The 13,572-nt window shown below is 38.4% G+C and overlaps 2 long non-coding RNA genes and 1 other non-coding gene across 5 annotated transcripts; all 3 read left to right on the forward strand.

Moving 5' to 3' along the window:
* The first annotated feature begins 6,596 nt into the window (after positions 1-6,596).
* LOC147513104 (uncharacterized) lies at positions 6,597-8,930 on the forward strand. Of its 3 annotated transcripts, none has more exons than XR_015217336.1 (4): positions 6,597-6,731; positions 6,906-7,013; positions 8,470-8,634; positions 8,831-8,930. It is a non-coding gene; the product is annotated as an uncharacterized LOC147513104 (long non-coding RNA). The 3 variants fall into 3 exon arrangements; XR_015217337.1 differs by having other exon boundaries at positions 8,568-8,634; XR_015217335.1 differs by having other exon boundaries at positions 6,603-7,013.
* LOC147513105 (small nucleolar RNA snoR137) lies at positions 7,712-7,835 on the forward strand. The gene has a single exon (XR_015219708.1). It is a non-coding gene; the product is annotated as a small nucleolar RNA snoR137 (small nucleolar RNA).
* Positions 8,931-10,834: 1,904 nt separating the features above from the next.
* Positions 10,835-11,384, forward strand: LOC147513106 (uncharacterized). The gene is made up of 3 exons (XR_015217338.1): positions 10,835-10,887; positions 11,042-11,149; positions 11,253-11,384. It is a non-coding gene; the product is annotated as an uncharacterized LOC147513106 (long non-coding RNA).
* Positions 11,385-13,572: the final 2,188 nt, after the last annotated feature.

The raw sequence follows: 13,572 nt of genomic DNA on the forward strand, positions 1-13,572 counted from the left end.
TGCCTATGGAGGCCGCCATTTCAGCTGGTGCTTCGGAGAGAGAGGCGAGGGCGGTATCTTTGCGCTAGGAGGGTTTCCGGCCGATTACTCGGTGGCCATTAACTTTATCCATGTAAGCAAGGTGGGGCGGCCTCCGCTTGATCTTCAGTCGTCCCGTACTGGGCGTCTCTAAGTCCGCGGCCCGTTTTACGCTCGAGGCGGCAACGTCACCATCCAGTTAGTCGATCCTTGCCCTTGCACCAAAAGGCCTCCGAATCATGTAAAGAGATGTCCAAGCTCATCCGAAAAGAAATGGCGTAGTTAGAATATTCAGTGGGAGGAAGGGAAGACACCCGAAAAGGAGGAAGAGAGTACCTTCTCCCAACGGTGTAAAAAGGTTCGGTGAGAGTCAAAGCGTTCCCCGTCGGCATATGTCATGTCTCTAGGAAGATGAGACCCATGAAACGAGAAAGAGGCCACGGCGTTGTCAAAGGCGAATCAGCGGATGTTGAAGTCGCGGTTTGAACCTCGAAGGTGGGGCAGAAAGTAGGAATGGGCTCGGTGCCCCTTCTTTTGAGCGGGGGCCACCTCCTTCCTGGCGCCCATTTTCGCCGGCCGCGAGGGGTCCAGTGGGTGGTGGTGGACTGATGGCTGAAGAAGTCCGCGGGACGTTTAGGCGGGGAGGAGAGGATTGAGCGCAAAATTGTAGGGACAACAATGGAGACCTCATCATCCGAGTCAGTTTGTCCGAAGAGCTTACGGCTTGTGGCCCCCATGCCGAAATGGGGAGAAGTGGTGGAGAGTGAATGAGGAGAAGAGTATTGGTCTTCCAAGTGGTCGAGGGGACCGATAAAGGGTGGTCAATGGAATGAGGTGGAGAAGCGGAGGATGAAGGTGGGGACCACGAACTGCGGCTTTGTGGCGGGAAGCTTTCTTGGAATGGCTTTCTTCTTGGGAGGGTGTATCCCGGCTTTCTCTCTTTTGGGCGGTTGGGGCGATAAAAGGGAAACAATATTTTTCCGATAAGTTTCGGTTGAGGATCGAAAAGAGGGGAGTGGCAAAGCGTGTGGGGTCAATCCCTAAATCCGCTGGATTATTCCGGCCCCAGTCGCGAATCTTCCGGGCGGTGGTGGAAAAAAATTATCGTAGAGGTGCGACTTGAGTCCGGGGCCTTGAACCTGTAAAAGAAAAACGGTCAAGTCGAGGGTGGAACAAAAGACACCCGGAGGGATTAGTAGAGCGGGCGACTCACCGCTAGGGAGAAAAGCATGTGATTAAGGTTCAAGTCGGGAGGAAGATCCGCTGGAGAAAGTTCCCGAGAGATGTAAAGAAGGTAATGGTGCCACAACTTGTCCGAGGAGGTGACCGCGGAGTATGAAGTCTTTGCTTTCTAGGTCGAACGAAAGAGTGGTATCCCACGCCGACATCCTTGTGCTCTTTTTATGTAAAATGAGCGATCATGTCATGACTGTTATTTGAGGACTTCGGACCCGGTTGTAGTGGTTCGCAAAGATACATAACCCTCCGTGAAATTATCGATGCCTTGGCAAGGAGGGATGTTGAAGTGATTGCACACCTCGATGTCAAGGCGGGTGAGGGCAAACGGAGGCCGGCTACAATCTCCCCTACCGTGGCAACTAGAGCGGCCCGACTTGTAGGGAACCAAAGTGAGGGTAGTAGGTTAAGCGGGACATGTTCTAAGATGACGTCGGTGGTATGCCGTAAGTCGCCTTTAACAGCCTTCGAGATTAGGTCGGCCGGGGCTGGCGGCGGAAGGAAAAGGCGTCGGAGGTGGAAGGAGCCCCGATCCGGTCGGGGTGGGGGTGGGAGGCGACACCGTGGGATGGGGGAGGAGGATGAGGTGTCGGATCCGGAAACCGACATCGAGGTCAAGGAAGAAGTCCACGGTCGAAGCGGGTTGAAGAGAGAGAAACCGAAACGATCTCAAACTCGAGAAAACACATGATATAGCAAATAAATGGATTAAAGAGGAAAAGGGACCAACCTCGGTAGAGAAGGGGAGCAAGCAGGAACAAAACTCGACAAAAGAAAACAGAAGGAAGGACAGCAAGTGGACCGGAGTAGTTAACCAACGGGAGGAAGAGTAGTAGAGAGAGAGGGAGAGCAACCGGAAGAAAAAACGAAAAGACCGAATGGAGGAGAGGAAGAATCAAAGCGGGCTTTTATAATAGGAAGGGGTAAAAGGGGTAATTGAAGGGGCTGAAATTGAGGCGCATCAAAAGGGATCGGTCGGGGGAGTGACGCTGGATCGCAAAGAAACGAGGGGCACAAGTTATAATTGCAATGGGACTCGTGAGTCCAGCGATGAAAAAAAGAATCTTTGGGGCCGCGGATGGAAATGTGACGTGGTGGACTCTCGACTCCCGACCACCAAATGGTCGCGGACTTCGAGGGGTATCCAGAGTGGTAGTATAGGGGCCGGCGTCAAAGGGGAGGATACGCCCGAAGTCAACGAAAAAGGTATTGAGCAGCTGCTGCTGGGATCAATGCTAAGGCACATGGTCGCAAAGACGGAAACCCTACACGCCGGAGAGAAGCGGAGACCGAGATGGAAGGGCGATGTGGAAGGCCTAATGGAGTAAGAAACCGATATAAAGAGAAAGAGAGAGAGGAAGAAAGGGGGGAAAGAAAAAGAGGGAGAGGGGGAGTGAGTGGCCATCGGAGAAGAGAGAGAGGGAATAGAGATTCAAGATCTGAGTGAATAGTGATAACAATAGGTGTGAGTTGAATAAAGAACTACATCAATTAACCTCAAAAGAATAATTAACGGGAAATCGGAAACTTGATGCAACTGCATTGAACTAACCTAAAAGAATAATTAATGAGAAATCGAAAACTAGATGTAATAACTACATTGAATTAACCTCAATGAATAATTAACAGAAAATAGGAAACTTGATACAAATGCATTGAACTAACCTCGAAATATAGTTATATTATTTGTAGGGGGAATATAATGTCTCAACAAGTATATTTTTGTATTTTAAATAGTGTTTATGATTAAGAGTGTCTTGCTATTCAAGTAGTTTCAATATCATCTTCGCTACATTGAGCATTCTCATAAAACTTTAATTATTTAACCTAACAACTAAAAGAAGTCGATAGGTTTTATCAAGGTATTCTTTTATTATGATTAAGAGTGTTTTGCTATTTAAGTAGTTTCAATATAATCTTTGCCACATTGAGCATTCTCATAAAACTTCAATTATTAAACCTAACAACTAAAAGAAGTCGATAGGTTTTATCAAGGTTTGGTGTTTTATTTTTATTGAGAGTGGTGCAAGAAATTTGAATAAGTGATTAATATAATTTTCATATATCTCAATTAGTATAGTATACCATAATTAACATGGACATTTAAATTGGACCAGCCTTTTTTTCTACCATGAAATACCCTTGATAAAATATTAAAATCAATTATTCAATACCTTTAAGAAAGACTACTTCGTCATTTCAAAATTTACTACCATCTATACCCTTAAGATTACATAGTAACTTAAGGACGTATGTGTAAATTCAGGTCGGAAACCAACTACACGCCACGATTCAATTGTTCGCGACTTACCCTTCATTAATTGCCAAATAATTACCTTTTATACCGAAATTAAATGCAAGAAACCAGCTGTCTCTTTTCTTCTTCTCTTCTTCTTCTCTCTCCCAAATCTCCCCTAATTTGCTCTCCCTTATAAAAACTTAAACTGAAAGCCACAAAAAAAGAAACAAACATACCTGATTGTCTCTCTACTGCCGATTATTATTAGAAGTCAAGCGAACAAAAAAAATCTCGGTTTCAAAAGATAATATATTTGTCCTCTATTTGATTACTTGATTTCGATATCGATATTGGTATTGATTTAAAGCCCTTGTGCATCTCTTCGTCCTCTTGGTTCATGTTTTTTTTTTCATCTAAGATTGTATTGTTTTATAAATTTTACAGGTACAAGATCGGTATTTCTTGCACTGCTGTATAGACTATGGACTTTATTTACATATGTTGCTTACAATGTTTGATTCTGGAATTAAATATTTGAATCTATGTCTATCTCATGAGACCTTTTATTTGAAGGTATTGAGATAATGAGATATATTCTTACTTCAACCGATGCTAGGGATCCGGGCAAGCATCAATGACCCATATTGCCCTTGAGGGAGGATGCTTTGTTACGTCGATCGGCAAAACCGGTTCTGCCGAAGAAAGACTATCCACCTCCTCCATAGTTACCGCGTTCTCGTGTACAAATGAAGATTTTTCACGGAGTCGGGTATGTCCCTGAGGCGGTGTCATAATTTCCCATCGAGGGGGATATTTTAGGTGAACCAATTCTGAAGGGAGGCTCTCATTTCGGATGACCTAGGTATGATAATCCTTCTTTAACCAAATTACAGAATTCCAAGATTCTAACATGTAGCTCGAGGGCACCTTTGTGCTTGAAGATGAAAGCATGTTAGGCTCCTAGAAGGCTAGAAGTATCTCAAACATGGATAATTTCTAAAACATGATAGTTTGAATCATGAACTGTTAAGAAAAAACACGGAGTTTGAACCGGTCAATGCATATGACAAATGTGGGTTGTCTTGACCGTACTTTGAAGGTATCATATTATACTCCGATATCAAAGACCATTAATAATGAGTAGTTGAGAATGCTTCCAGGTGACCCACGCGTCGGCCTTTTTCTCCTCGAGGACATGGCATCATTTTTCAAAAAACGAATTCTACGCTCTTTTTTGCCGATTTCAATTGTTCGTAATCTAAAATAGATAAAAACCTATTTCTATGCTCTTTTTTCAATTCTACAAAACACTTCCAACTCTCCAAAAAAAATTCATCTCTTCAAACCCTCTCTCTTATTCTTCTCTTCTTCATTCTTATCTCAAACCTACCGTGAGTAATAAGAAAACAATCAACAAAGTTCTTGAAAACTTGCACACTTCTGAAATCAATTTGATTAAACTCCAAGTGAGAAAGAGAAGAACAACTGTTTCTCCATTGCCGAGAAAAAATGCAGGTTATCATTTTGCTATAAATTCATCTTTTCTTCTATGTGTTCATTATATTTCTTTTCTTCACTAGGAATAGCTCACTGGGATAAGAGGGATCAGGAGAAATGGATGGAGGTTAGCTTCTACTTGATGGCTCAGATCTGGATCCATTAGTTAGTTGGGATAACCCATGGTAGTTTTTCTTCGAAAATCCTCTAGGTAGTCTACTGGAATTCCATACTTCTTTCGTCAGTCAATGGCCTTTGCAAGCAACACTTGATGATTTTGCTGGCAAACAATTGTTTTTAGGTTTGAAGCTTCGCCTCAACCCGTCTCCAATCTAAATGAACGTTTTGTTATTGGTCCATTTTAAATTCCTATTTTTTGGGTCAATGATACTTCAATTTAAATGAGCACTGGTTTGGGTACGTATCTGCACTCTTTGTGCTTGGTAAAATGTATGAATATATGCATTCGTCACATTTGATTCCTATCTTCTTTACAAAAGATTGTGTAATCGCAGTTCACTGGTGGCTTTGTACATTTGCTTTGGGTAATCACTTATAGTGAACATTTTGTACTTTAGCACCCATTACTTTTGCAAAATTCAAGTTCAATAATTTTTTTTAGTAACGCTTTCTCCAACTGTTTGAGCAATCATTTTTTTAAATGTTTTTGTTCTGACAGGATGCATGACTCTTCTAATCTCATCGGTTGTGCCAGTTGCACTTTGTTCTCCAATCAGTTGCACTTCTAATCTCATCGGTTGTCAACAGAGAGACGAACAAAGAAAGTCAACTGCACCGGAGAAGTTATGAGAGGACTTCGTTTAAATGATATGCGCAGGATTGCTAGAGCTAGGAATGTTACATGTAGACATCGAAATTGTGCCAAAAATTTCATAGACTCGAGCGGGTTTGTTACGTACGTATCATCTGGCACAGGCAAGTTCCTGTAGATTTTGCATGGCGGTTCTATTCAATCAAGAGACATCTGATTTCTATTGAAAATCTAGAAAGATTAATTGTTCTTCCTCAAGTCACATCCCCACCATAAATCATGTGACTTTTTGACGACCAGACAACTGTTGGTCATAATTTTTGTCGTGATATCCGCTCCTACAATCATGTTTTTCATTCATGTCAATTGGTGTAAACTTCGATCAGGATTTGGTCAATGGAGGAGAAGGAGTTCATACATTTCGTGCTCAAGGTGGTGTATACCATAGAATTGGAAGTCTTATTCCTGCTGAAGGAAACAAGCCTAGATTTATGTAGATGCTTATACTACACTGAGCACGAATTAGAGCATCGTATGGCCGAGAATGGTTGACTAAATTTGGAGATTGTTTAGAAAATTAGGCGTGCGTGCATTGGATGTTAATTGTTTTGTTGCAGTGCTAAAGACAAATTGACAAATAGCGATGACATAGAAACGAGTGTAGAACTGTAGACTGCTTATCAAGGAACAATCCCTTCATCAACGGAAGTACTCTATTCCAAGTGCATCCTCAAGTTGTTGTGATAGTGTGGTTGGAGAGAAGCTTATGAAGAATTGACTAATGGAAGGGAGATCGTTGTTTAAGGCATGCATGGACCGGTTAATCCCGATTACGAAACAACGAGCTACTATAATCCTTTGCAATACCTTTTATTGTTACCTTATGGGAGCTATGGGTGGGATATTAATACCAGGAGCAATAATGGAAATAGTGTGACATGTCGTGAATTCTATTCTTAGGTGCTTCAGGTATGAAACTATCTTAGTATCGCTATTTTTTAAGTCAACACATTTTACGAATCTTCTTTTGACATCCTTTCAAAAAAAATTGTGTTCCCTGACTCATATTTACAAACTTTTATTTCGGTTCATAATTATCAGTTTCCCCTTCGTACTATTTTTTTATTCTTCTTCTCAAATTAGAAAAGAGACAGAAAAGAGTCCAATTTCATTCAACTTCGGCATGGAGTTGTTGACGAGAGTTTTCCTAGCCGTGATAAAAGTGAGTTACTTTTAGAAAGAAGAAGAAAGGTATGATTTTCTATTTACGAAATTTTTTATCATTTTTTGTAATTTTTCAACAAAAGTGTAGATTGTGCATAGCATACTATAAAAATCTTCATTCAGTTGAAGAAACAACTACAGAGCATCTATGTTTTATTGTTTTTGTAGTTGTTCAGTGGTCTGCTCTGTGACATTTTCATAGGTTGATTTTCAATTTTAATTATTTTGAGTAGTCACAATGGTGATCTCCTACATAAATACAATGAAGGATGATTCAAGTTTCAGTAGCATAAATACAATGAAGGATGATTCAAGTTTTAGTAGCATAAATTGATATTTATTACCAATATTAAACAATATTGTGTATTTTGTATTGCACTTTGTTACCTATCTTCTGGTACATTCTATTTTTTATCCTTTGATATTTTTCATGTTATTTCCTTTAGAAATAGACAAAACCCACAGTGATTGCCATCAAGCGTTGTTTATTCTTACCTCAATCAGCAGCAAGATTCTTGGTTCATTTTTAATGTAGGAATAGGATTTGGCAGGAATTTCTCTTATGACAGATGCATCAACCAAAGTGTAAAGAACAAAGTTTAGTTTTGAGCATAGCTGACTGATTTGCTTCATTCAATTGAAGAAACAACTAATATGCATATGCTCTTACGTAGTTGATGGTCAACTTAGTTTTATTTAGTGATTTTGTTGTTGTGGCCGAAGTTGTTGCTTCATAATGGTGAACTCCTTATTACACCCAAGGATGATTCAAGTTTCCGGAGCATAGATTGATTTTTTGTATTAACTCTAGGCTACATGACATAGTAGTTTTGATTTCCTAATGAATTTTTTAGTTCTTGATGCAATTCAGCCTTTTTATATTATATCATCTGCATATGAAGGTGAATTTAATCGATTCAATTAATGCAATTAGCAACTCTGAAACCCTATAGTTTTTTTAGGATTTAATTGCCTGTGTGGACCGAGTAAATTGTTTAAAAAATTTGATTAAATGATATCATATATATTAAGAAGCTAAATCTTGCATTTTTTTTGGTGGGAGTGCTTGCCTGTTATGCATCTCTGATTACAATGATAATTTTCTTTAATTAGTGTCCTCTTCATCAAACTATTAGGTGTTAGATTGAAACTACAACATTTCTTTATATTGCCAAGATCACGGCTTTTACATAAAATGTTGAAGGAATCGGACTTAGGGTTCATATCTTGATAAATATAGCTACAATTTAAACTGTAGCTTTGCAGAAAAAGACACTCAAGATGTTGTTACCAATGTTAGAGTGAAGTTGCTCTTTAGATAAAGGAACCTAGAAGAGCAACCTAGAAACAGGCTAGAACCTTTTGAAGTCCTTAGCATGTTCCCAATTTAGCTAATGCTTGAGTGTTGTAGAGACTAGAATTATGGAGATTTTGTTGCTTGACTGGGTGAGTACATCCTGTCATTTATCTCTTCTCTTATCAGATTTGTAATTCCTCATCATTTTAAAGACGATAAGAGCCAATTCATGGACATCAAGTAGGTTTTGATAACACAAACGTATCTTTCTGCTGTATTCCCAGTTGAGAAAAGGAAGCACTTGATGTAGCTTCTGCCATGGAAAAAGGGACTATGCACCCCAATTGGAAGGTAATAGATAAATAGTATATATGCATTCCCTATCTTCTTAATTCTTCTTGAAGAGATTTAAGTGACTATTATTGTCTTTGTTTCCCATTTTCTTTTTGTTATTATTTTCAATCATTTTACTGTAAATCCCTTTGTAGTAGCAGTAGCACAAAATTCAATCCAAATTAAACCCTTATATTATTTGGATTTTTTTCAGATAATGAAAGCTTCATATAGATCTTCTCTGCCGAAGAATTGGAACAAAAAATGAGAAAGAGAAATACTGAGAGCGTGAAGCGGGGGTAACATACTTGGTGAGCAGTTGCACATATTTTTTACGACAAGATGTCCGTTAAGTAAAAGGTAATGCAAATTTTCTTTGTTAAGTAGGAGTTGTTTATATATTACAAAAAAACGACTTTGTTTCCTAGCAACACCTCGAAGTTCCATAGGTCCTTTCGATTGGGCTTAGGAATTTTGTCGCGGTGACACACCTTGCGATTGATAATTGGAGTTACCTTGAAAATGTCGGAGAGCCAAGCCCATAGTTATTTTGTTTGCATCACATTCACTTTGGATAAATGGTGCAGAAAGCGTAGCTTCTCTTTCTTGATAAACCAACCCTTTAGCTTCTCAAATATTGTGCGTGTTTGAATTGGTATTAACCCTAACAAAAGAGTTATACCCATTATCCCCTCGACGCTTTGGTTGTATCCCCTCAAATGTCCCATCACATTACATTAAGCCTCCAACCGATTGACATCCGGGTTTTCCAAATTGTATTCTTTGTTTTCTCCATTTCTCCCGCATCCGGATCAATGCACGAGGTGTTGCATGTATAGAGTTAGAATTGCCTCTCGGTCCATGCGGGGATGTTCTTATATCATACGGCTCACCCACTTCTAACCGTAACTTATATTATTGTTTTTCAAATATTGGCTTTGTTTTTTGGAACTTCTCGCGAGAATTCATAATTTGTTAAGCCGAGTCCACTTTTAGAGGATTCCAAATTTGAAAACATTTCATACATACCGCCTCCAAAGAAATTGGTCCATACATTGTCAACCTGTGATGCCTCCCCGCCTCCAAGAACGATGCCTCCACCTCCTTCGAGGACAATGCCTCCACCACCATTAAAGCTAATGTCATCGACTCCATTTTTGGAAGCCGGTCACAGTATTTCAAATCCTACCAAATCAACATCAGACCCTATTCCAGGTGTGTAAAAAAAAATGATTCTTATTAAGACAATTATTTACTCTCAAAGGATATGGCAAAGGAGCTGTGTTTTTCAATGTGGGGTTCATAGGTATGTGGATTTGCTGATAAGTACAGAGGAGCTTATAGTAATGGTTTAAAATCATATGTCTGCCCACTTTACTACTCCTATTATGGTTACAAAGTAAGCAGCTATCCATCCATAGTTTATTGAATGTAGTTTCTGAAGGGTTTTGTTCTAATTAGTTTTTCAATTTATTGAAGGATGAGTTGTTATGGGGTGCTGCATGGTTGCACAAAACAACGAAAAATTCAACTTATTTGAATTATATTCAAGTTAATGGACAAACACTTGGTGCTGATGAGTCTGATAATATATTTAGTTTGGATAACAAACATGTTGGAGCAAGATTCTCCTCTCTAAGGTCCAAATGCCTTTTCAAAGAAGTCGATTTGTGGATTTCATGATATTCTTTTTGAAATTGGGGATTGTTATGTACATTTAGTTTATGAATTTGGGTTTTGGGTATTGCTTACAACATGTAGTTTTTGAACTTGGGTTTTGGGATTGAATTAAGATGTAGGCACTTTGCTAGACTGAACGCATCCTTTTAACTTTTGAATTATCATAACACTTGGCAGGTGAACTAGAAAATATGTACCAACAATGTAAACTTACCTTATTCAAATTGTGACTTTCGAGTTAGAGAAAACAAATTTTATCCTGGATCGGCTTCTCTTGCAATCTGTAACAATCATACCAATCCGTCCGTTGAAGGTCTTTGTGGCACATATGCATCTTTCTCCATGGAGTTAAAGTGAACTTACGTGTTCTACACTTCATGTAATCATTGTGTTTTTGGTTTAGCTACTAGAGCCATGTGATTGAATGTAGTTGCCACTTTTAGTGCTAATACACCAATTTTTCTTTTGCTCCACAGTTACCATGTAGGCCTGAGATCTGCTTTATTCCAAGAGTTTAATGGCGTCATTGACTTTCGGTTTTTGAAATTGCTTTGGCACCATCGAGATGACATATTCTGCTATTTCTTGAAGGTACCACCTCTCTGTTCTTAAGTCAGAGAATAAATTAGGCAATGTTCTGTTTTGCAGAACTTAGTAGACGTTGTACTAGGAGGAAAAGGGATGCAAGTAGTTGCATTAATAATAGTTGGTTAAAGATCCATGTTTTATATGGTTAATATTGTAGGTTCACAGGACACTTTGTTAGACTTGAGTGGGGCACATTACTTCTACTAGTGTTACATTCACGGATCAATTGATTTCAGTTTTTAGTAATGCAAGATCACTCTATGAGGTAAGCTCCCAAACTCTTTGAAAAATATAATAGTTTCTGCTTGCTGCTGTTTTTCAGTTTTTTCTCGCAATTTTTTGATATATAAGGTGGTTTCTGGAATTAGGAATGCACGCTTAATTCAACAGCTACAGGATCAGGAGCAATCGCAGCTTTGCATAGGAGTTCGGCTGTGGAGAGGACACAAGGTTTTCATTTGTAAAGTGTACAATAAATCCGGATCGACGATATACTTGGGAGCGGCTTGGGGTATATTTTCAAGAGTGGTCTGCTCCTTACGTGACTTGGATGGCATTATAAACCCTTCCCGTGGGATGGATTGGAGAGACCCTTCAAGGAGAGGGTAATGATCCTTCCCTTAATAAACTTCGAGGAGTATAATTTATTTTCCCGAAATTTCGTTCAAAAATTCTTTTTATTTAGAACTAATCTCTCTTAAAATCTACAGGACTGTGTGGTTAGGGGAGTACAAATGCAAGAGAAGAGGAGCCGATTTAAGGAGGCAAGTGCCATGGGCCATATCATTTATAGATGAGGAAGCGAGACCATAACTTTAACAGTAACTTTATTAACGGAGACCGATGGCTACAATTGTAGTCCTTTTTCATGGTGTCACATTAAAGAGGTGATTCATTAAGTCTGGAGGGCATATGGTACCTGTAGATTGTAGTGGATGGTGGTGCAGCTATTTTTTATCCGAACTGTAAATTTCTTCTGTACTATTTTCTCAATAAATGGGAGCATGTCAATTGTTATGATTGGTTTGTTAGCCATAGCAATCACATGGTTTCAAGCTGTTAGGGGGGCAATTGGTATGTAATCCTAAGTGTAATACTACAAATTGAAACAACGACCCTTCTTATTTAGGGGTGTTGATGTATATATAAGGGGTACATGACATTTGAAGAAATATTACTTTTGATGTTGTACTGTGTACACAATTTAGATGAATGGATATGATCTAAGCCATGATGAGACAAGGTAAGAATAAAATTGTTTCAGTGTAGCAATGTGGTATGAGTTTATGCATGTACCCAAAGTAACTAAGTCTAGCTACGCCAAAATTATGAAATTCGACGAAGATGCATGACTCCTAAAAGGCTAAAAGCATTGTTAAAGTAGAATATGCTTATTTTAATGCGTCATTAAATCATTTATTATCAAACTTTTCGTTTATTCTTTTGATTCATCTATCAATTTAAGTGGTCCTCTTGAATAATTAAAATAAATTATTTATGATTCACGTTATTCCGATATCCTTAGATATATATTATAGCTATACACTCTTGGCTCTATTTTTTGAAGCTTTCATAGAGACTTCAACTTTTGTCTTGGACTCAACTTGAGCTTTGCTATTATTGGTTAAATTTCAGTATTTACTCATTGATGTTTTAGATATAAAATTTCTATATATCTCAATATTCGCTTATTGACTCATAGTTAGATATGACATAGGTTATGTGCAACTCAACAACAAGATGATCATTGTGCGTAATAAATATAATTTGGTTATTGCTTAAACATATGGTATGTTTTGAGTGTTCTATTTCTTGATTGTTGTGTTATATTTTCATAGTTTATATAGGTGAGGATGATAAAAAAAATGTTATTTAGGACAATAATAACCCAAAAATAGAATCAAAACCTTTCAAAAAAAAAAAATAGAATAACATTAACCCTTCAAACAAAGTATACATATATTATAATCAATGAATCATTAGCTATCAATATACATATATTATTTATTCAAGTGGACTTTAAGCTTTTAAGTCATTAGCTATCTATGTAGCAAGTCCGGCCATGCCAAATGGCTTGTAAACAATGAAATAAAGATATAATATCATTATGTGTCTATGTTATTTATACCCTTCTGTGGTATGACTGGTGTCAACAAATCCTATTTGGGAGTTCAGTGTTTCACTAAATCTCACACTCCATACCAAGTTGGACTCTGACCCCATGCATCCATGCAACAAAGACCATAACTTAATTAGGATGGTCACTCGGTCTCTCCTAAAATGGCAAGGAGACATGTGAGAAAGGTAAAATTATTAAATTAGCATGCCTCTGTACGTACTTATATGGGATTAAGTGAATAATTTTAGTTAATGTATCTAACTCAACTACTTGAGTTTAAGGTTTAGGTGACAACTGTTACCTTGGTTTGACAATTTAAGTAGTTAGGCTCCACTTGGTATGAAGCAAAAGATTGCGAAAGTGCAAAACAAATCTTGAGTGAGTTGATAAGAAATGGGCTTTGAGGTGTAGTAATACACGTATAATTCCCTACCAAAAATCATGTCGTTGGTGCTAAATCCAATAACATGTTTGTAGTTTGGAACTTGGAAGTGGCAGAAATGTTTTCGTGGAATTTTTATTGTATTTAGATATCAGCTATCAATAATATAATTGACCACACCCATCTC

Source organism: Coptis chinensis, chromosome 3 (genome assembly GCF_015680905.1).
Source record: "Coptis chinensis isolate HL-2020 chromosome 3, ASM1568090v1, whole genome shotgun sequence".
NCBI lineage: Eukaryota > Viridiplantae > Streptophyta > Magnoliopsida > Ranunculales > Ranunculaceae > Coptis > Coptis chinensis.